Raw genomic sequence first — 23,028 nt, 5'->3', positions numbered from 1 at the left:
CTAAGTTAAGTTTGTTGGTTTAATTAAGATAGACACATCTTTAAAGTTACAGCAGTAAATGTGAAACTTCAATTAAAGTTTACTCAAGGTCAAATAAGCTCATCCTATTTGTTAAAATCTGTTAGCAAAGAAATAACTGAACCGATGGTTAATTTTCTGTCTCAAAGTTTTAATGGGTAATTGTTAAAGTAACTTCCAAAGTCTTTGGTAACCTGAAACTTTAAGGTTTTGGTTGGATGACAAATGGAATTAAATTATGGACATCTAGGTCTTAATAAAATGGGATAAAATGCTAAAGCATTGAGTACTTGATGAAGGTTTGTGCTTTTGACTTCTTACTGCAAAGAAACTAACAATATTTAAATCTGTGGGTAAACATGTTTTGTGCTTAACTGATTCATAAATTTGCCATCTACAGAATTCTGTTGTAACTGTTCACAACTGGTTAATACTTAACCATCACCAGAGACTGAAGTGTTTCTAAGAATAGAAAATTCTGCTAACTGTAACAAAGACTGATGGAAGTAAGGGAAATAACCCTATATGTAAAAAAAAGTAGGAGATAAATAAGAAAGATAAGGAATGGGAATATATTTTGTTAAAGATAAAAGGTAATTTTGTCCTAAATAAGATGGTTGTTTGAAAGGAAATGGCTTGGGACAAAACCTAGATGCAAAAGAAAGTTGTAAAAGGTTTGTGAAGGGAAATCTTCAGAAAACAAACAAACAAACAAAAAACCCCAACAATAACAACAACAACAACAACAAAAAACAAAACAGAACTAGGTAAGGTCAAGGCGGACTACCAAAAGAAAAACATCATAAGGTTTTTTAAAAGATTTTATTTATTTATTTATTTGACAGAGAGAGAGATCACAGGTAGGCAGAGAGAAAGAGGAGGAAGCAGGCTCCCTGAGGAGCAGAGAGCCAGATGCGGAGCTCAATCCCAGGACCCTGGGATCATGACCTGAGCCGAAGGCAGAGACTTTAACCCACTGAGCCACCCAGGTGCCCCTCGCTGTAAGGTTTTTATTAAAAGTTTTAATGTTGTCTGAAAAACCAGAGAAAAGGCAGTTGACTATAGTAAGTTTAGAAAAACTGTACACACACAAAAAGAGGGCCTAAGAGAGTAAGTAGTTTTGTCTTAAAGTAAAAATATCTGGTTGCACCAGAACATTAAAGGAGATAATAAAAACTAAACTTGATGGTATATAGTAAGTCATAGAAGGCTTGGGGAAGTGACTTTTATTTGCCTTGCTTTATGGGTTTGAAAAAAAACAATGAAATATGTTGAAAATTTAACCATATTAGATCAGTTTTGATGGATTTATTTATAGAAGAGAAAAAAGACTAATAAATCTTTTCCTGTAAGATGTTTCTGTTCAAATGAGGCATAGTATTTAAGGAAGGAAAACTAAAGCCCTGTGTCATGGCAAATCTACATTGGTGATCCACTCAAGTAAATGTTAACTATCATGTATTAATTGATCTGCTGTTAAAAAGAGAATGTAAATGGTTTTCTCTTTGCCTGCCCAAAGAAACCAGTTTCTATGTTTTATCAGATCTTAATCCTAGATTTTAGCAATTGCCAACAAGATTTAAATTATAAATGAAATCTCTTTGACTCATAAGGCTTTGGTATGCTAAGTTACTCAGGAAGTACTGCTAAACCAATGATAAACCTTGGGTTACATTTGGGTAAATGCTATAACTATTATGGAGATTCTATGCATTTCCTAAATTTTTATTTTTTGATACGGGTCATCACCTGATATTTAACCATATCTATTCTAAGTTTTTGTCATTTGTAATTGTTTTAATTCTCCTGTAAAATGAATTCCACCATAAAATAAATTCATATGGGAGACTTTAAGGACAAATACAAGTCTTTGATATGTTGAAATCCTGGAACAGAAATGGATAAAAATTTCCATAAGTAAGAGCTACATTCAAACTAAACCAGAATTAGTAACATGGGACTAGATGAACTAAAAGATTGTAACGTTATGTCTCTTAATGCTGTATCTGTTATTTTAAACATTGCTGGTTCTCTAATGTTTGCTCTTCCAGACTAAGGAAACTTTTTTTCTTAAAATGTCTGTGACTTACAGAAATGTAAAAATATTTACTTATAAACAAATCAAGGCATTCAACTTTTCTATCTGAATCCTCTGAAACTCAAAAGGTCTTATCAAGTATTCTTTCTTCCATGGCAGTCGGTCATTTGCATAAGTTCAATAAGAATCTGTTCTCCTTGTAACAGGACACCATTGGAAACACTGGTTATTTTACCAAGGCTTTGACTGGAATGTCGTATTTGAAAAAGACTCAGATATGACCAGACAGCTTAAAGGAACTAAGGCTGACTTTAAAAAATCTGGAGCCGTAAAGCCCCTTAAAACAGTTGGCCTGATACCTTGCTTACAGAGTTCCCAGCAGCCTCACCAGGTGAGTAAAGAATGTCACTTACTGGCAGGTGCAGGAACCTCAGGATACATTGGGGATCTCAGGAAGAGGAATTCACCCAAATCGACAGGTATTGCATATCTGATGGCAAGTACTTAGCTTGGCTTCTGGCCTGGAGAAACTATTACAAGTTCAACCTAGAGATTCCTTATAAAAAGTTCCAACAAAGAAGATTCTAAAAGATTTGTATAATCACTCACTGTTCTTGTTGAGCTTATGTAAATAATTAGGCCAATTTTATTAAAACTGGAATTTTTTTTTCAAATAAATTAGTCCTGATTTGGCTATCTCTGGAAATGAGGGTTATTTTAGAGACAAAAATTATGTTTCAGTAACACGCCTTTGTGGATATTAATTTCTATATTTTGTTGTCTTTAAATGTTTATTTACCTAAGCTAGACAACTTGAGGTAAACTTTAGGGAAGTTACACAATAGCTCGCATAGATGAACTTGCCTAATATTCTGTAGGGATAATAACAGAACCCATTAGACACAAATATATGTTAGTTTTTATAGGTACATTTTCATGCTGGGTAGAGACTTTTTCTGCCAAACATGAGATGGCAGGAATGGTAGCCAAAAATCTACTAGAAGAAACAATTCCTAGGTTTGGGTTGCCTCTTGTGATCAGGTCAGACAATGGCCCTGCATTTGTGAGTTCAGTCTCACAGGCATTGGCCAAGGTCATAGGCACTAATTAAAAACTACACTGTGCCTACCAGCCCCAGAGCTCTGGATTACTAGAGAGAATGAACCAGACTCTTAGAGACCTTGACAAAGTTAATTCTGGAAGCTGGCAGTAGATGGGTAGATCTCCTTCCCTTTTCCCTCCTTAGGGTGTGGTGTAAACCCTACTTAAACAAAGTTACCCCATTTAAAATAATGTTCAGGAGACCCCCTCCACTCTGCCCACAGCTACAGAGGTTGCCCTAACAGAAATGACGGATCAGTCTGTAATCCAGGCACTGCAGGTTCTATAGTTTGTCTTAAAAAGAGCCCATGCAGGGATCCAAGCTGCCTACACTGAGACAGAGATGGAAATAAAACTGCATCCTTACCAACCCGGGGACATGTTTTGGATACGCCATCAGTGAGTGGAAAACTTGAAGCCCTGCTGGAAGGGACCATTCATGGTCATCCTGACCACCCCCAGGGCAGTAAAAGTAGAAGACATCAGGGCTTGGATTCACACGTGTCACATCAAACAAGCCAAAAACAAGGACACACCCCCAGAAATGGGAGCCACTGCTGGTGGAAGCCATTAACTGTTGACTGAAACTAAGACTCAAAAGGGTTTCATACCTTGGTTACTTTTAACCCTGTTCCTACTCAGCATCAGCCAGGGGACACCTCATTGGTCTAAAACAGTCCAGTAGAAAATCAGAAAAACAGCAGATGGAACAACACTCAAGGTTAACAACACCTCAGGTCAGCCTGTTTTCACCCTCAAGAACTGGCTAAAGAGTCAAAGAATTGACTAATCTCCAAAGAAAAAGGGGGAATGTTAGGGCCAATTTAATGTTGAAACCTGTTTAACTATTAGGGCCTGCTTAGCCAGAGCAACTCCATATTGCCGAGGTAGCCATATTGTTTACATCCACGGACTTCATTCCAGGAACAAATGGCCCAGTAGTTCCTGGTATTGTTCTGGGTCCCGATTCTGGGAGTAAACACCTTAACAATAGAAGCCACATAACTCGGGTCTGCGATTATACCCTATAAAACCAGCCTATGAGATCGGGCGGGGGTCGCTCTCTTTGGAGGTAGCCCTGTCTGGTCAGTCTGACTTCTAATGTTTGGCATAGAATAAGGCTTTGCATAACTTTCACTTTGTCTCAGTCTCATTCCTTTGATAACAGAGCCCAACAGCAGGAACCTCTTCAACCTTGTCTGAAGCAACTTCTTGCTAGACATGCCTCCAAAGGCAAAGGAAACAAAAGCAAAAATAAACTTTTGGGACTTCATCAAGATAAAAAGTTTCTGCACAGCAAAGGAAACAGTCAATAAAACTAAAAGACAAATTATGGAATGGGAGAAGATATTTGCAAATGACTTGTCAGATAAGGGGATAGTATCCAAGATCTCTATAGAACTTATCAAACTCAACATCTAAAAAACGAATAATCCATCAAGAAATGAGCAGATGACATGAACAGACATTTCTCCAAAGAAGACATGCAAATGGCCAACAGACACATGGTAAAAAGATCCACATCTCTTGGCATCAGGGAAATAAAAATCAAACCCACAATAAGATACCACCTCACACCAGTCAGCATGGACAAAATTAACAAGACAGGAGCCAACAAATGTTGGCAAGGATGCAGAAAAAGGAAAATCCTCTTATGCTATTGGTGAGAATGCAAGCTGGTCCAGCCACTAAGAAAAACAGTACTGAGATTCCTCAAAAAATGATGACTGGACCTACTCTATGACCAAGGAATTAAATTACTAGGTATTTACCCCATAGATAAAGGTGTAATGTTATAAAGGAGTACATGCACCCCAATGTCCGCAATAATCAAACTATTGGGAAAGAGCCCAGATGTCCATCAACAGATGAATGGATAAAGAATATGTGATGTACATATGCAATGGACTATTACTCAGTCATCAGAAGGGGTGAATCCTTACCCTTTACATCAACATGGATGTAATCAGAGGGTATTGCACTGATCGATATAAGTCAAAAAGAGAAAAGACAATTATAATATGGTTTCACTCCTATGTTGAATATGAGAAACAATGCAGAGGATCATAAGGTAAGAGAGGGAAAACTGAATAAGAATTAATCAGAGAGAGGGGTGCCTGGGTGTCTCAGTGGGTTAAAGCCTCTGCCTTTGGCTCAGGTCATGGTCCTGGGGTCCTGGGATCGAGCCCCGCATCGGGCTCTCTGCAAAGCAGAGAGCCTGCTTCCTCCTTTCTTCCTGCCTGCCTCTCTGCCTACTTGTGATCTGTCTGTCAAATAAATAAATAAAATCTTAAAAGAAAAAGAATTAATCAGAGAGGGAGACAAACCATGAGAGACTTAAGTACAGGAAATAAACTGAAGTTTGCTGGATGGGAGGTGGGTGGGGGGGTGGGATAATTGGGTGGAGGGCCTTTAGGAGGCACTTGAAGTAATGAGCACTGGGTGTTAAATGCAACTGACGAGTTATTGAACTCTACATCTGAAACTAATGATATACTATATGTTGTCTAATTAAGTTAAAATTTAAAAAAAGAGAAAAAAAATAATGGCTGAAAAGTTCCTGAACCTTGAGAAAGAAATGAACATCCAGTTCCCCGAGGCCCAAAGACCTCCAAATAGGGATACACCAGAACACATTATAATTAAATTATTAAAAGTCAAAGACTAAAGAAGAATTCTCAAACAGTATAAAAAGGGAAATGAAAAGTGTATCTTCATAAGTCTATGGGTGGATTTATCAACAGAAATATTTTAGGCCAGAAGAGAAAGCATGACCTATTTGAACTATGAAAATTAAAAAAAAAAAATCAACAACAACAAAAAAATAAAACAACAACAACCCCCCCCCCCCCACCACCAATCAAACATATTATACCTGGAGAAGCTGTCCTCCAGAAATAAAGGAGGTATCAAGACTTTCTCAAACAAAGGTTGAGGAAATTAATTGGGTGTATGAATATTACCACAATACCTGCCACAGAAAAGGTGCACTGAAGAAAGATGCTAATTAATGTCATGAAAACACAAAAAATGTAAAACTCACTGGTAATGTTAAGTACATATAGTTAGATTTTATAATTTGGTTATGGTGCATAATTTACTTACAACTCTAGGTTAAAAAATTTTTAAATGAATATGGTAAAATTAACCATAACTATAATAATCTGTTATTAGTTATACAATATAAAACAAATGTAAATTTTAGCAGCAATAACCTAACTTATGAGGGAGAGGAGAACTAAAGTGTTAAGTTTAGGAATTCTTTTCACATTGTTTTAGTTGTCACCAGTTTAGAATAAAGTGTTATGATTTTAAGATATTTAACGTAATTTTCATGATAACCACAAGGAAAAAAACCTATGACAGTTACACAAAAGAGTATGATTAAGAAGTAACAGCATAGTGATACCAAAAGATGTTACAACATGCAAAAAAAAAAAAAAAGCAGGATAAGAAACAAGGAACAACACATCAACAAAGTGAACCATAAAACAATGAACAAAAAGGTAATAATTTAGTCTTTACTTATCAGTAAGTATTTTAAGTATAAACAGATTAAATTTTCCAATTAAAAGAAATAGAATGGGTGAATAGGTTAAAAAATCCAACAGTATGCTGCCTATAGGAGACTTACATTATCCTTAAAGGTATACCTAGATTGAGAGTGAAGGGATGGAAAAATTTATTAAGAGCAAATAGTAACCAAGGTGTGGGGGGAACAGGAGTCACTATACTTACATCAGACAAAATAGACTTGAAAGTAAAAAGAATAAAAAGAGACAAAGATGGTCATTGAATATTAATAAAGAGGTCAATCCAGCAAGAAGAGGTAACAATTGTTAATATTTATACACCCAACATTAAAGAACCCAAATATATAAAGCAAAAATAAACAGTATTAAGGGAGAAATAAACAGTAATACAGTCATAACTGGGGACTGTAATATCCCACTTTCACCAATGGATAGATCACCCAAACATAGAATCTATAGGGAAACAGTGTATTTGAAAAAAAATTATAGGCCAAATGGAACTAACAGATCTAAACAGAACATTCTATCCAACAACATGAGAATAAACATTTTTCTCAAGCACAAATGGGACATTTTTAAAATAGACTATATATTAAGCCACAAAACAAGTTTTAGCAAATTCAAGAAGATAGAAATCATATTAAGTATCTTCTCTAATGACATCTATTTAGATATAAATAATAAGAGGTAAATTAAAATTTACAAATACATGGAAATGACTAACACTCTTCTGAACAACAAATGAATCAAAGAAGAAACTAAAGGGTAAACAAAGAAACATTCGTGAGACAAATAAAAATGGATACATAACAGATCAGAAATTATGGGATGCAGTAAAAGCAGTTCTAAGAGGAAAGTTCATAGCAATAAACAGCTACATCTACATTAAGAAGCAAGAGAAAACATGGAAAGATAGTGGAGTAGGAGGACTCTGAGCTCACATCCATCCCTCATTTACAACTAGATATCATACACATGCAAGTCAATAAACTGGAGAGTGATCCAAAGACTGGCAGGACAAACTCCACAACTAAATACAGAGTAAGAACTTCATCTGAAAGTTGTAGAAGGTCAGAAAGGCAGAGGGAAGCTGTCTTCAGGAGGAAGGGAGCTGCGTGCATGGAGAGGACAGAGAAATGTGCCTTTCCACCAGGGAGGTCGGGTGGGAAAGATTAACTACCATAGCATTTGGCTTTAAAAACCAAAGGGGCTGAATTCTGAGTTTGTAAAACCAGTGGGACTTGGAGCCTGTAGCTTTAAAATTCAGTTGACTCAGCACTGGACAAGCAAGGAGGGAAAGAGATAACTGAGTTGTTTCCCTTAAAGAGACTTCAGCCTGCATGGAAGGGCAACATATAAATGGCAGTTTACACAATAGTGGAGGCAAATGGGAGACAGATCTGTTCATACTGATTTCAAAGCATGTTGAGTGACTTTGAAAATAAGGGAGATGTTCTAGCATAAACACAGGGCTCCCTGTGGGAAGCAGGGTTCACAGCAGATTTTGTTAAAGGGGTGCTCCTGCTTGACTAGCCACGAGGTGCACAGCTGCTGCTGTGTGTCCCACCCAGCCACAACACAGTGCCCAACTGTATGCTGTCAGCCACAGTTCTATGCCACAACCAGCCTCATGTCCCCAGCCACCCTTGTGTGCAGCCCCAGCTGCAGCAGCAGTTTGGGGGATCCAGCATCCTATTACTGGCACAGTGCAAATTTTGCTGACAACACTGCCCACCCCCAAGTTCCATGGTGAGAACTCTCCCTCCTGAGCTGTCCTGCCTGGGTCTTACTAACACCACAGAGAACCAGTGCAGATAACAAAAAGCAGAGAGACAGTACAAAGGATTGCAATGACAGGAAAAGTAACTCAGACACATCAGGGTAGAAGCAACTCACACGGAATACTCCTGAATTGCCAGATTCTGGTCAACAGGAGACACAGTTTTATAGATCAGTCCAGGCATTCTCTTCATAAAGTCACTACATTCAAGAACACAAGATATAGGTGATTTTCTTAACATAGAGGAACAGACACAGACAGGCAGACAAAATGAGGAGACAGAGAAATTTATCACAAATGAAAGAACAAGACAAGACCATAGTCAGAGATCTAAGAGAAAGAGATATAAGTAGTATACCTGTATTTAAATTTAAATGTATTTAAATTAATGATTTAAATTATTTAAATTAATGATCATAAGGATACCCACTGGATGTGAGGAAAGACAGTGGGACCATGAGCCCAGAGATCAGGAATACCATAGTAGAGATAAAAGCTCATTAAATGAAATGGGAAACATGCCTGATGCAATGAACAGCATGATAGAAGAAACAGGAATGAATGAGTGACTTAGAAGAGAGAGTAATGGAAAGCAGTCAAGCTGAATAAAAGAGAGAGAAAAAAGAATTACATAAAATGAGAATATACATAGAGAACTCAGTGACTTTATCAAACATAAAAACATGCATACTATAGAAGTCCCAGAAGACTAAGAGAAAAAAAGGGGGCAGAAATTTTATTTTAGGAAAAGATAGCTGAAAATTTCCCTAATCTGAAGAAGGAAACATATCCAGATTCAGAAGGCATAGAGAACTCCCATGAAAATCGACAAAAACAGATCCACAACAAGACATATTGTAATTAAAATTCCAAAATATAGGGGGGACAAGATGGAGGGGAAGTAGGAGGAGGCACCTTTTCAACCTGTACCCTAAAGTGAGCTGATTACCTACCAAAGAACTCCTATCACCCATGAAATCAGCCTAAGATCAGAATTATACACGTCTGGATCTCTACAGGGGCAGAAGACGCCAGTGGGCAGGTAAAGCAGAGTGGGAATAGCGAACTGATATCGGAAGATAAACAAAAGGGGGAGGGAGGCACCAGAGGCAACCCATTGGAAAGTAATGACCCAGTATGAGAGTGCCCTCGGTCTGGGGACCAGCATTAACTTGGAGTGTGGTTGAAAGCACTCCAAAACAGCAAAGGATTACAGAGGGGAAGTTGTGGGAATTGGGGCTGCTAGGGACAGGGGTTTAAGTCCCTGGTCCCAGGACAGCCTCTCCTGGCGCTGAGCCAGAGAGAGTGTGGCGCAGAAAAAAGGTCTTGGTCCCTAGGCCGCCCGCATGCCCGAGAACACATGGGGTCCGGCTCCTGTGAGGGGATGGGAGCCATGCCGGAGGGCAGAACACGTGAGCCCTGCTATAGAGCCTGAGATGCGTGTGCCCCTCATCCTCCCCTGAGAGAGGTACAAAGGCCCAGCTGGTGCCCTTTAATACGCGCCATTGTTTCAGAGCCTAAGATTCTTTGCACCAAACTCTCCCCACAGAGAGGTATGTGAAGGCCCAGCCTGGTGCTTTCAGACCTGCGCCCCGATCTCAAAGCCTGAAACCTGTGCGCGACCCACAGCCTCCCCTGAAAGAGGTGTGCGCAAGCCGGGAGCTCTTGGACCCAGAAAGACCAGGCACTCCCAGCCCGGGCCAGTGGGAAAACCTCAGTGTGCAATTGCTGCTTGGAACCTCTTTGGTGGTCTGGAGCTGCCCAGACAGCCGCCACTGCCTTGGATTTGGGTACAAGCAAAAGATCCTGCATCCCCAGGGACCGCGACTTGGAACCTGCCCTGCCAACGGCCAAGGGGGAACTTATTTGGGCTCTGCAGCCAGACTGAGCCTTCTCTCTGAGAGGGAGGTCAGGGTGCAGTTTGTTTTTCTCTAAAACTACAAAAACCATCAAAAGCGGTCAAGGTGAGGAAAAAAAAAAAAAAAGGGAACAAACATAAAACCCGCCAGAGAACAAAAGACTGAAAAAACCAGTTTCCTCAGAGCCCACCCCCTTGAGGGGGGCGAGAGGATTTAACTCAGGGAACATCATTGACTGAAAACCCACGTGGCAGGCCCCTCCCCCAGAAAACAAACCAAGAAAGAAAAAATAAAAAGGATGACAAGAGAACAACCACCACCACTTCATAGGAAAACTTTTATTTTTTACTCATTCCCACTATTCTGGTTCTTTTTTTTTTATATATATAGATGATTTTTCTAAACTGTTTACCATCACAGTGAGCTGTCTAGTACATCAAATTCCATAACAATCTTCTAACCTGAACTTTTTGATACATACACCTATGCTTTTCTTTTGCATTTCTCTTTTTTGAATTTCTTTTCTTTAAATTTTCATTTAGTTTAGTCTAGTTTATTCCTTTTTATTTTTGTTTTCTAATATTCAATAGAGTTAAACTTCAAAGTAATCCCCTTCCCCAATCAATACTACCCCTAAAGGTAAACCAATTTTTAATCACCCTTTATCTTAGGAAAATTGAGTCCTTTAACAAAGATATCAAGATACATCCAGGAAGAATCAAAACAACCTTCCTTGCCCACACTGAGAATTTATAACCACTCTCCCACCTTTTTCTTCCACCAGTGTTTCTGTGTTTATCCTGATAGTATATAAATCTTACACTTGGGGTTCTTTTTGAAGAGGTTCTTCCTTTATTTGCATATATATTTTTTTCTCTTGTCATATAATTTTATCAGTCTTTTTGTTTGTCTGTTTTTGTTTGTCTGCTTTATAAATCTTACATTGGGACCCATTTGGGCTGAACCTTTTCTTTCATCTTCCCTTTCTTTCCTGTCTCTGTCTCTGTCTCCCTCTCTCTCTTTCTTTTTCTTTTCTTTTCTCTCTCATTTGGTGTGGAATCCTGATTGCTCAGAAGAGTTCCAGAGTGCACCTTGACTGCACCACGGTCAATACATCCAGCTACATCTGTTCAGTCATCTCTCACCAAAATGACTAGGAGGAGGAAAGTCCAACAGAAGAAAAATACAGAGGATGGACCTTCTGCAACAGAGCTAATGGCTATCAACATAGACAATATGTCGGAAAGAGAATTCAGGCTAACAATTATCCAGGCAATACCCAGGTTGGAGAAAGCCATGGAAGACCAAATGGAATTGATTAGGGCTAAGCTGAAAGCGACCCGAGATGATGTTCACAATGTTAGGACGGAGCTTAAAGCTACCAGGGAGGAGGTTCACAATGCTCTCAATGAGTTCCACTCTAATCTAAATTCTCTCAAAGCTAGGGTAACTAGGGTAACTAACTTTCTTCAAAAAGAACCCCAAGTGTAAGATTTATATACTATCAGGATAAACACAGAAACACTGGTGGAAGAAAAAGGTGGGAGAGTGGTTATAAATTCTCAGTGTGGGCAAGGAAGGTTGTTTTGATTCTTCCTGGATGTATCTTGATATCTTTGTTAAAGGACTCAATTTTCCTAAGATAAAAGGTGATTAAAAATTGGTTTACCTATAGGGGTAGTATTGATTGGGGAAGGGGATTACTTTGAAGTTTAACTCTATTGAATATTAGAAAACAAAAATAAAAAGGAATAAACTAGACTAAACTAAATGAAAATTTAAAGAAAAGAAATTCAAAAAAGAGAAATGCAAAAGAAAAGCATAGGTGTATGTATCAAAAAGTTCAGGTTAGAAGATTGTTATGGAATTTGATGTACTAGACAGCTCACTGTGATGGTAAACAGTTTAGAAAAATCATCTATATATAAAAAAAAAAAAGAACCAGAATAGTGGGAATGAGTAAAAAATAAAAGTTTTCCTATGAAGTGGTGGTGGTTGTTCTCTTGTCATCCTTTTTATTTTTTCTTTCTTGGTTTGTTTTCTGGGGGAGGGGCCTGCCACGTGGGTTTTCAGTCAATGATGTTCCCTGAGTTAAATCCTCTCGCCCCCCTCAAGGGGGTGGGCTCTGAGGAAACTGGTTTTTTCAGTCTTTTGTTCTCTGGCGGGTTTTATGTTTGTTCCCTTTTTTTTTTTTTCCTCACCTTGACCGCTTTTGATGGTTTTTGTAGTTTTAGAGAAAAACAAACTGCACCCTGACCTCCCTCTCAGAGAGAAGGCTCAGTCTGGCTGCAGAGCCCAAATAAGTTCCCCCTTGGCCGTTGGCAGGGCAGGTTCCAAGTCGCGGTCCCTGGGGATGCAGGATCTTTTGCTTGTACCCAAATCCAAGGCAGTGGCGGCTGTCTGGGCAGCTCCAGACCACCAAAGAGGTTCCAAGCAGCAATTGCACACTGAGGTTTTCCCACTGGCCCGGGCTGGGAGTGCCTGGTCTTTCTGGGTCCAAGAGCTCCCGGCTTGCGCACACCTCTTTCAGGGGAGGCTGTGGGTCGCGCGCAGGTTTCAGGCTTTGAGATCGGGGCGCAGGTCTGAAAGCACCAGGCTGGGCCTTCACATACCTCTCTGTGGGGAGAGTTTGGTGCAAAGAATCTTAGGCTCTGAAACAATGGCGCGTATTAAAGGGCACCAGCTGGGCCTTTGTACCTCTCTCAGGGGAGGATGAGGGGCACACGCATCTCAGGCTCTATAGCAGGGCTCACGTGTTCTGCCCTCCGGCATGGCTCCCATCCCCTCACAGGAGCCGGACCCCATGTGTTCTCGGGCATGCGGGCGGCCTAGGGACCAAGACCTTTTTTCTGCGCCACACTCTCTCTGGCTCAGCGCCAGGGGAGGCTGTCCTGGGACCAGGGACTTAAACCCCTGTCCCTAGCAGCCCCAATTCCCACAACTTCCCCTCTGTAATCCTTTGCTGTTTTGGAGTGCTTTCAACCACACTCCAAGTTAATGCTGGTCCCCAGACCGAGGGCACTCTCATACTGGGTCATTACTTTCCAATGGGTTGCCTCTGGTGCCTCCCTCCCCCTTTTGTTTATCTTCCAATATCAGTTCGCTATTCCCACACCGCTTTACCTGCCCACTGGTGTCTTCTTCCCCTTTAGAGATCCAGAGGTGTATAATTCTGATCTCAGGCTGATTTCATGGGTGATAGAAGTTCTTTGGTAGGTAATCAGCTCACTTTAGGGTACAGGTTGAAATGGCGCCTCCTCCTACTTCCCCGCCATCTTGTCTCCCTCCTGAATAATTCTTTAATATACTATTGAATTCAATTTTCTAGTATCTTGTTGAGAATTTTTGCATCCATGTTTTTCAGGAATATTGGTCTCTAATTCTCCCTTTTAGGGGGTCATTGTCTGACTTTAGAATCAAGATAATGTTGGCCTTGTAGAATGAGTTTTGAAGTTTTCCTTCTATTTCTATTTTTTATACTATTTGAGAAGTAGATTTTGACTCATTTTTAAATATCTGGTAGAATTCTCCTTTGAAGCCTGGACTTCTTTTGCTGGGAGGCTTTTGATTATTGGTTAAATTTGTTTGCTTGTTACTGATCTCTTCAAATTCTCTGTTCTTTCTGTTTCAATTTTGATAGTTTTATGTTTCTAAATATTTTCCATTTCTTCCAGATGTCCCAATTTGTTGACATATAATTTTCCATAATATTCTTTTATAGTTGCTTGCATTTCTGTGGTGTTGGCTGTGATTTCTTCTCTTTAATTTTTTATTTTATTTATTTGGGTTATTTCTGTTTTCTATAAGTCTGGCTAGGGGGTTATCAATTTTATTCTTTCAGAGAAGCAGTTATTAGTTTCCTTGATCTGTTGTACTATTTTTTGTTTGTTTGCTTCTATATCATTTATTGCTGTGGTAATCCTTATTAATCCCCTTTTGTTGGCTTTAGTCTTTATTTCATGTTCCTTTTCTAGCCCCTTTAGGTGTAAGATGAGGTTGTATATTCGAGACCTTTCTTGCTTCTTGAGGTAGGCATGTATTACAATATACATTCTTCTTAGAACAAGATTTCCTGCATCCCAAAGGTTTTGGGCTGTTGTGTTTTCATTTTCATTTGTTTCCATGTATTTTTAAAATTCCTTCTTAAATTTTCTTGTTGACCTATTGATTATTTATTAGGATATTTTTTAACCTCCATGTATTTGTGGTATTTCCAATTTTTTTTTTCTTGTGGTTTCCTGCAAGTTTCATAGTGTTATGGTCTGATAATATGACTGCAATCTTTTTGTCCTTGTTCAGAGCTGATTTGTGGCCCAGCATGTGATCTAATCTGAAGAATGTCCCATATGCACTTGAAAAGAATGTGTATTCTGCTGCTTTAGGATGAAATGTTCTGAATATATCTGTTAACTTTATCTGGTCCAGTGTGTCATTAAAAGCTATTGTTTGTTGATTTTCTGCTTAGATAATCTATCTGTTCATTGCCATGAGTAGGATGTTAAAGTTCCCTGACGTTATTGTATTATTATCAATGAGTATATTTTTGTTTGATTTTAATTATTTTAGATATTTCTGGAGCACCTGGGTGGCTCAGTGGGTTAAGCCTCTGCCTTCGGCTCAGGTCATGATCTCTGGGTCCTGGGTTTGAGCCCTGCATTGGTCTCTCTGCTCAGCAGGGAGCCTGCTTCCCTCTCTCTTTCTCTGCCTGCCTCTCTGCCTACTTGTGATCTCTGTTTGCCAAAAAAAAAAAAAAATAAATAAAATCTTTAAAAAAAATTTCTGTGTTCCCTAGTTGGGGCCATATGTATTTACAACTGTTAGATCTTAATGTATAGACCCTTTAATTATGATATAATTCTCTTCCTCATCAGTTGTCACTGTCTTTAAAAAAAAAAAAAACTTAGTTTGTCTGTCATAAGTATGGTACTCTGACTTTCTTTTGATGTTTATTAGCATGGTGATTCATCTTCTCATCTTCCATCTGCAGTAGTCTTTAGGTCTAAAATGAGTCACTTGTAGGCATTATATAGATGGTCTTGTTTTTTAATCCATTCTGATACCCTATGTCTTTTAATTGGAGCATTTAGTCCACTTACATTCAGAGTGATTTTTGATAAATATGAATTTAGTGCCATCATGTTACTTGTAAAGTTGGTTTCTGGTGTTGTTCTCTGTTCCTTTTAAGTTTTTCTTGCTTTTGGCATTTTTTCCCCTACTCAAGGGGTCTCCTTTAATATTTCTTGCAGGGTTTGTTTAGTGATCATGAACTCATTTAGTTTTTGTTTTTTTGTTTTTGTTTGTTGGTTTGTTTGTTTGTTTTTGTCTGGGAAACTATCTCTCATTCTATTCTGAATGACAACCTTGTGGTATAAAGTATTCCCCACTGCATATTTTTCCTATTTGGCAGTTGAATATACCATGCCACATTCTTCTTCCCTGCCAAGTTTCTGTGGATAGATTTACTGAAAGCAGGTTAGCCTTCCCTCATAAGTTAAGGACTTTTTTCATTCACTGCTTTAAGGATTCTTTCCTTGGCTGTGTATTTTGTGAATTTGAGTATGATAAATTTTAGTGATGGACAGCTTTTATTAAATTTAATAATAAGTCTCTGTACATGTTGGATTTTGATGTCTGTTTCCTTCTCCAGATTAGGGAAGTTTTCAGCTATAATTTACTCATATAAATCTTCTGTCTTTTTCTCTCTCTTCTTCTGGGACTCCTATGATACAAGTTTTATTATGTTTTAAGTAATCTTTGAGTTCCCTAAGCCTATGTTGATGATCCAATACCTTTATTTTCCTCTTCTTTTCAGCTTCTTTATTTTCCATAATTTTATCTTCTACATCTCTGATTCTTTCCTCTGTTTAATCCATCTTCATTTTCATGCCATCCAGTTGGGTTTGCATCTCAGTTGTAGCATTTTTTAATTTCAACCTGAATAGTTTTTATTACATTCATCTCTGCAGTAAGGGATTCCTTATTGTCATCTATGCTTTTTTCAAACCCAGCTAGTATCTTTATAATTGTTTTTTTCCCCCCAAATCTGTTTCACACATCTTAATTATATCTATATTGATTACATCTCTGGCCATTATTTATTCTGATATTTCTTTTGGAGTGAGTTCCCCCATCTTGTCACTTTGTCTAGGTCACTGTGTCTGTGTGTGTGTGTGTGTGTGTGTTAGGAAAGCCTGTTATATTCGTGTTTCTGAGTGTATTAGCTATATTAAGAGGAGGACCAATAACGATGTCCTATAAGTACTCTGCTTTATGTTTTGGCTGCTCCTACCCTCAGGTTAGTTAGGGTGTTTCACCTTGTGCACTGTGTGGCAAATTTTAACTAGATTCATTTTGGTGTCAAAATTCTATTTCCCCTAGAGCTGAAGAAACACTCTATGATCAGTAGATTGGTGTGGCAGAGGGTTTTATGCTGATCTTCTGGATGATGGGTCTGCCCCACTGACTCTCAGGTGGACTTCTATATTGCAGTTGCACCTGTAGGGCATAGGGAGGCATGGCTTGTTGTAACTGGCTATAGTTTCCACTGGGAGGTGCTGTGCTTCTCTGTGATGCTGGTCAATGCTGATGCGATACTTTTGCCACTTGCTGGTTTGTCCCAGAAAATCAGTCACACAACCACAGAGAAGTTTGACATCTATGGTAAAGTGCAACAAATAGCTGGCACCATATCTTGCTTCCCTCACCAGGTGTCTTTTTTCTTATGCTAGGTAATGTGGCAATATGTTGGCACCAGCAGTCCTTTTGTCCCCAGCAAGGTTTTACCCCTCCAAAATGCACTCCAAGAAAGGGAACTGTCTCTGCCAGGGCAACCCAGGGAGTCTTAAGACTATGCTGCTCTCTTCCTGAGCAGGTCTCTGTCTTTTTTTCCCACAGCAGCACCACTAAGCCCACCAAGCACAATCCCAGTGATGGTGTAGACTTCTAAAGCTTTAGAGTTTGTGCTCCACTGCTTATAATAATTTATGGTTGTCAGTCCATCTCTTTTTCTTACCCAATGGTTTTGGGAACAGTTTTTCTTGGGCAAGCACCTACACACTTATATCTCTCTCTCTCTCTCTCTTACACACACACACACACACACACACACACACACACTTCTTTCTCCACAATCTCAGGTCTCTCTCCCCTCTGCAGCACCTACAATTCTTTTGTCCCCCAAATCAACTCTCAGCAGCCCCAACCTTCCAAGAGGTGGTAATTTTTCTACTTGTAGATGTGCAGTTATGTTCTTTCAGTCCTCAGATCAATTTCTTGGCTGTGAAGAGTGATTCAATATTTATCTAGCTGTGTTTGTGGGAAAAGGCAAGCCTATGTTACCCCTATTCCTCTGCCCCCTTAACTCCTCCTCCAGCATTTCTTGTATAGGAAAAAATAGACTTTTATACCAAAACTGTAACAAGAAACAAAGAAGGTTACCATATAATAATTAAGGGGACAATTCAACAGGAAAATATAAGAATTACAAATCTTTATGCAGCAAACATAACAGCACCCAAATATATAAAACAGTTCATAAAAAAGACAATGAAAATAATTGATAATAACACAGAAATAATAATGGATGTTAACCCTCCCAGTTACATCAAGGATAGATCATCTAAACAGAAAATTAACAAGAAAGCAATGGCATTGAATGACACATTGGAATAGATAGATTTGACAGATATATTAAGACCATTTCATCCTAAAAGAGCAGGTTATACATTTTTTTCAAGTACACATGGAATATTATCCAGAATAGATCACATATTAGCCCACAAAACAAACGTCAAGAAATTGAAGATTGACATCATTCCATGCCCCTTTACTAGCCACAGTTCTATGAAACTAAAGGTCAAGCAAAAGAAAAATTCTGGAAAAACTCCAAATATGTAGAGGTTTAAAATGAATGGGTCTACTAAAAAATGAATGAGTCAGCTAGGAAATCAAATAATATAAATCACATAATAAAATTTGATAGAAAAAAATGAAAATGAAAACACAACATTTCCATATTCCTGAGATGCAATAAAAGCAATCCTAAGAGTGAAGGATAGAGCAATACAGGCTTACATCAAGAAGCAAGAAAAATCTCAAGTAAAGAACCTGACCTTATACTTAGAAGAGCTAAAAAAGAATAACCAACAAAACTCCAAACCATCAGAATAAAGAAAATAACAAGGATCAAGCAGAAATAAATTACACAGAAACAAACAAACAAAATAATAATCAAAATAAAACGAGAAGCTGGTTCTTGGGGGGGGGGGGGAATCAATAAAATTGATAAACTTTTAGGAAACCTATCAAGAAAAAAAGAGAAATTACTCAAGCAAATAAAATCACAATGAGAGAGAAGGAATAACAGCCAACACCACAGAAATACAAACAATCCTAAAAGAATATTAAGAAAAAAGTATATACCAGCAAACTGGACAACCTGGAAGAAATGGATAAATTCCTAGAAACATAAATTACCAAAACTGAAACAGCAAAAAATAGAAAATGTGAACAAATTAACAGAAAATAAATTGAATTAGTAATCAAAAAACTCACAATAAGCAAAAGTCTAGGACCAAATGGATTCAAAAGGGAATTCTGCCAAACATTTAAAGAATTAAAGTCTATTCTTCTCGTTCTTTTCCAATAAATAAAAAAGGAAGGAAAGCTCCAAAATCATCCTGAGTCCAGCATTACACAGATAACAAAACCAAATAAAGACATCACAAAAAAGAGAAATAAAGGCTGATATTCCTGATGAACATAAATGCAAATTCCTCAACAAATTATGAGAAAACTGAATTCAACAATACATTAAAAATAGCATTACCCATGATCAAGTGGTATTTATTCCAGGGTTGCAAGGGTGGTTCAATATTTACAAATCAATCAATATGAAACGTCACAATAAGAAGGGAAAAAATAAGAACTATGCAATCATTTCAAGAAGCAGAAAAAGCATTAAATAAAGTGAAAAATCTATCCTTTTTTATTATTAAGTTGAATTAGCCAGCATACAGTACACCATTAGTTTTTGATATAGTGTTCAATGATTCATTAGTTGTATATAACACCCAGTGCTCATCAGATCATGTGTTCTCTTAAAGATTTTAGTTATTTGTCAGAAAGAGAGAGTGCACACAAACAGGGGGAGCAGCAGGCAGAGGGAGAATCAAGCTCCCCACTGAGCAAGGAATCCAATGTGGGACTTGTTCCCAGGATCCTGGGATCATGACCTGAGCCAAAGACAGATGCTTAACTGACTGAGCCACTCAGGCATCCCACCAAAGTACAAAATCCATTCAAGATAAAAACCCTCAACAAAGTAGTTTTAGAGGAAACACAACTCAACATAACAAAATACATATATGCAAAATCCCTGGACAGCAACATGCCAAAGAATGAAATGGACCCTTTCTTACACCATGCACAGAAAATAAATTCAAAATGCATGAAAGACCTAAATGTGAGAGAGGAAAACATTAAAATCCTAAAGGAGAACATAGGCAATGACCTGTTTGACATTGGTCAAAGCAATTTCTTTCTAGATATGTCTCCTGAGGTAGGGGAATCAAAAGCAAAAATAAAATACTGTGACTATATCAAAATAAAAAAGCTTCTGCACAGCAAAGGAAACTATCAACAAAACTAAGACAACCTACTGAATGGGAGAAAATAGTTACAAATGACATACCAATAAATAATTAATATCCAAAATATATAAAGAACTCATACAACTCAATAGCAATAGTAACAGCAATAGTAATCCAGTTAAAAATGGGCAGAGCCCTGAATAGACAATTTTCTAAAAAAGACATATGAGTGGCCAACAGGTGCAAGAAAGATGGTCAATATCACTAGACATAGGGAAATGAAAATTAAAACCACAATAAGATAATAATACCTCATAGCTCTTAGAGTAGCCATCATCAAAAAAGCCGAGATAAGTGCTGGCATGGTTGTGGAGAGAAGGGAACATTTGTGCCCTGTTGGTGGGATTGTAAATTAGTACAGATACTATGGAGAACATTATGGAAGTTCCTCAGAAAATTAAAAATTGGTTATCCTATAACCTATCAATATCTCTTCTGTGGATATATACAAAGGAAAAAAAATACTAACTCCAAGAGATGTATGCACCCCATGTCCATAGCAGTAGTATTTACAATAGCCAAAGCACTTATTTATATATAAACACATTTTTAACCCCCCACTGAGCCACCCAGGTGCCCCTATAAACACATTTTTAAAATCCATGTATCTATTGATAGACACTTGGGATATATATCCCAAGTATGTATCATGTTAAATACATACATATATATATATATATATATATATATATATATATAATACCATATATATGTATCATTCCCCATAAAATGAAGAAATCCTGCCATTTATGACAACATGGGTGATGTAACTTAATATTGCATGCTAAGTGAAGTAAGTCAGATAGAGAAAGACAAGTATTGTATACACTCATTTATGTTTGGAAACCTAAAAAAAAAAATTATAGAAAAAGAGATCAGACTCATTGTCTGTTACCAAAGGTGGAAGGTGAGGAGAGGTGGTATTGGAGGAAGGTGGTCAGAAGATATAAAGTAAATAAGTGTCAGGGATGTAATGTACAGCGTGATCAATATAGGTAACAGTGCTATATGATATACAGAATGCTTGTAAAAAAAAGTAAATCCCAAGAGTTTACAACACAAGGTGAATTTTTTTTTCCTTTTTCTTTTCTCTATTCTTTTCTTTTTATTGTATCTTTATGAGATTATGGGTGTTACTTAAGCTTATTGTAGTAATCATTTTATAATATATGTAAATCAAATCATCATGCCATAAGCATTAAACTTATATGCAATATATATCAATTATTTCTCAATAAAGCTGAGAAAAGGGACATGTTAGTGGCTCAGTCAGTCAAGTGCCTGAGCCTTCAGCTCAGATCATGATCCCAGGGTCCTAGGATTGAGTCTTGAATTGGCCTTCTTGCTCAGTGGGGAGTCTGCCTCTTCCTCTGCCTGCCATTCGCCATGCTTGTGCTCTCTATCTCTGACAAAAAAAATTTAAAAAACTTTTAAAAAATAAAACAAAAAAGACATACTAGCTTACATTTTTACATAAGGGTGAAATTAACTTCTATCTCATAAGTTTTTATTATTTTGTCTCTCTGTCACAACAAATACATTTATACACTTAGTGAACTAAAATTTAAAGATGCTGCTATAGCAGAAGCGACAATAATAATGAGGCAGCATTATTAAAAGTATGGAAGGAATTCAAACATTTTGGAAGCTAAAGACCACCTTGCTTAAGAATGCCTGGATCAACCAGGAGATCAAAGAAGAACTGAAACAATTCATGGAAGCCAATGAGAATGAAGACATTTCACTCCAAAACCTATGGGATACAACAAAGGCGGTCCTAAGGGGGAAATACATAGCCATCCAAGCCTCCCTCAAAAAAAATTGAAAAATCCAGAACACAGCAGCTGTCTACACACCTTAAAGAACTGGAGAAACAACAACAAATCAAACCAACTCCACACATAAGAAGGGAAATCATCAAGATTAGAGCTGAGATCAATGAGGTAGAAACGAAAGATACAGTAGAATGTATCAATGAAACTAGAAGCTGGTTTTTTGAAAGAAACAATAAGATCAATAAACCATTGGCCACACTAAGCCAAAAGAAAAGAGAGAAAGCCCAAATTAATAAAATTCTGAATGGAAAGGGAGTGATCACAGCTAACACCAAGGAAGTAGAAACAATGATCAAAAGTTATTATCAACAGTTATATGCCCAAAAGCTTAGCAACCTAGATTAAATGGATGCATTCCTGTAAAAGTATAAACTCCCAGAATTGAACTAGGAAGAAATCAAGAACCTGAATACACCAATATCTAGTAACGAGATTGAACCGGTGATCAAAAACCTCCCCAAAAACAAGAGCCCAGGACATGACAGATTCCCTGGGGAATTCTACCAAACTTTCAAAGAAATAACACCTATTCTCCTGAAGCTGTTTCAAAAAATTGAAGCAGAAGGAAAACTTCCAGCTCTTTTCATGAAGACAGCATTACCCTGATCCCTAAACCAGGCTAGGGGAATTTCAACAAAGGGGAATTTCAGACAAATATCACTTATGAATCTGGATGCTAAGATTCTCAACAAGATCCTAGCAAACAGGACCCAACAGCACATTAAAAAGATTATCCTCTGACCTCGTGACCAGGTGGGATTCATCCCTGGGCTACAAGGATGGTTCGACATTCGCAAATCAATCAATGTGATACAAAAAATTAATATGAGAAGAGAGAAGAACCACATGGTCCTCTCAATCAATGCAGAAAAAGCATTTGACAAAATCCCGCATCTGTTCCTGATTAAAACGCTTCAAAATATAGGGATAGAGGGAACATTCCTGGACGTCATCAAATCTATCTATGAAATACCCACAGCAAATATCATCCTCAATGAGAAAAAGCTTGCAGCCTTCCCGTTGAGATAAGGAAAAAGACAAGGATGCCCACTTTCCCCACTCTTGTTCAACATAGTATTAAAAGTCCTAGCAACAGCAATCAGACAACAAAGAGAAATAAAAGGTATCCAAATTGGCAATGAAGAAGTCAAACTCTCTCTATTCGCAGGTGACATGATTCTTTATATGGAAAACCTGAAAGATTCCACCCCCAA

This window comes from Mustela lutreola, chromosome X (assembly GCF_030435805.1).
Source record: "Mustela lutreola isolate mMusLut2 chromosome X, mMusLut2.pri, whole genome shotgun sequence".
Taxonomy (NCBI): Eukaryota; Metazoa; Chordata; class Mammalia; order Carnivora; family Mustelidae; genus Mustela; species Mustela lutreola.
This window is presented reverse-complemented; position numbering follows the sequence as displayed.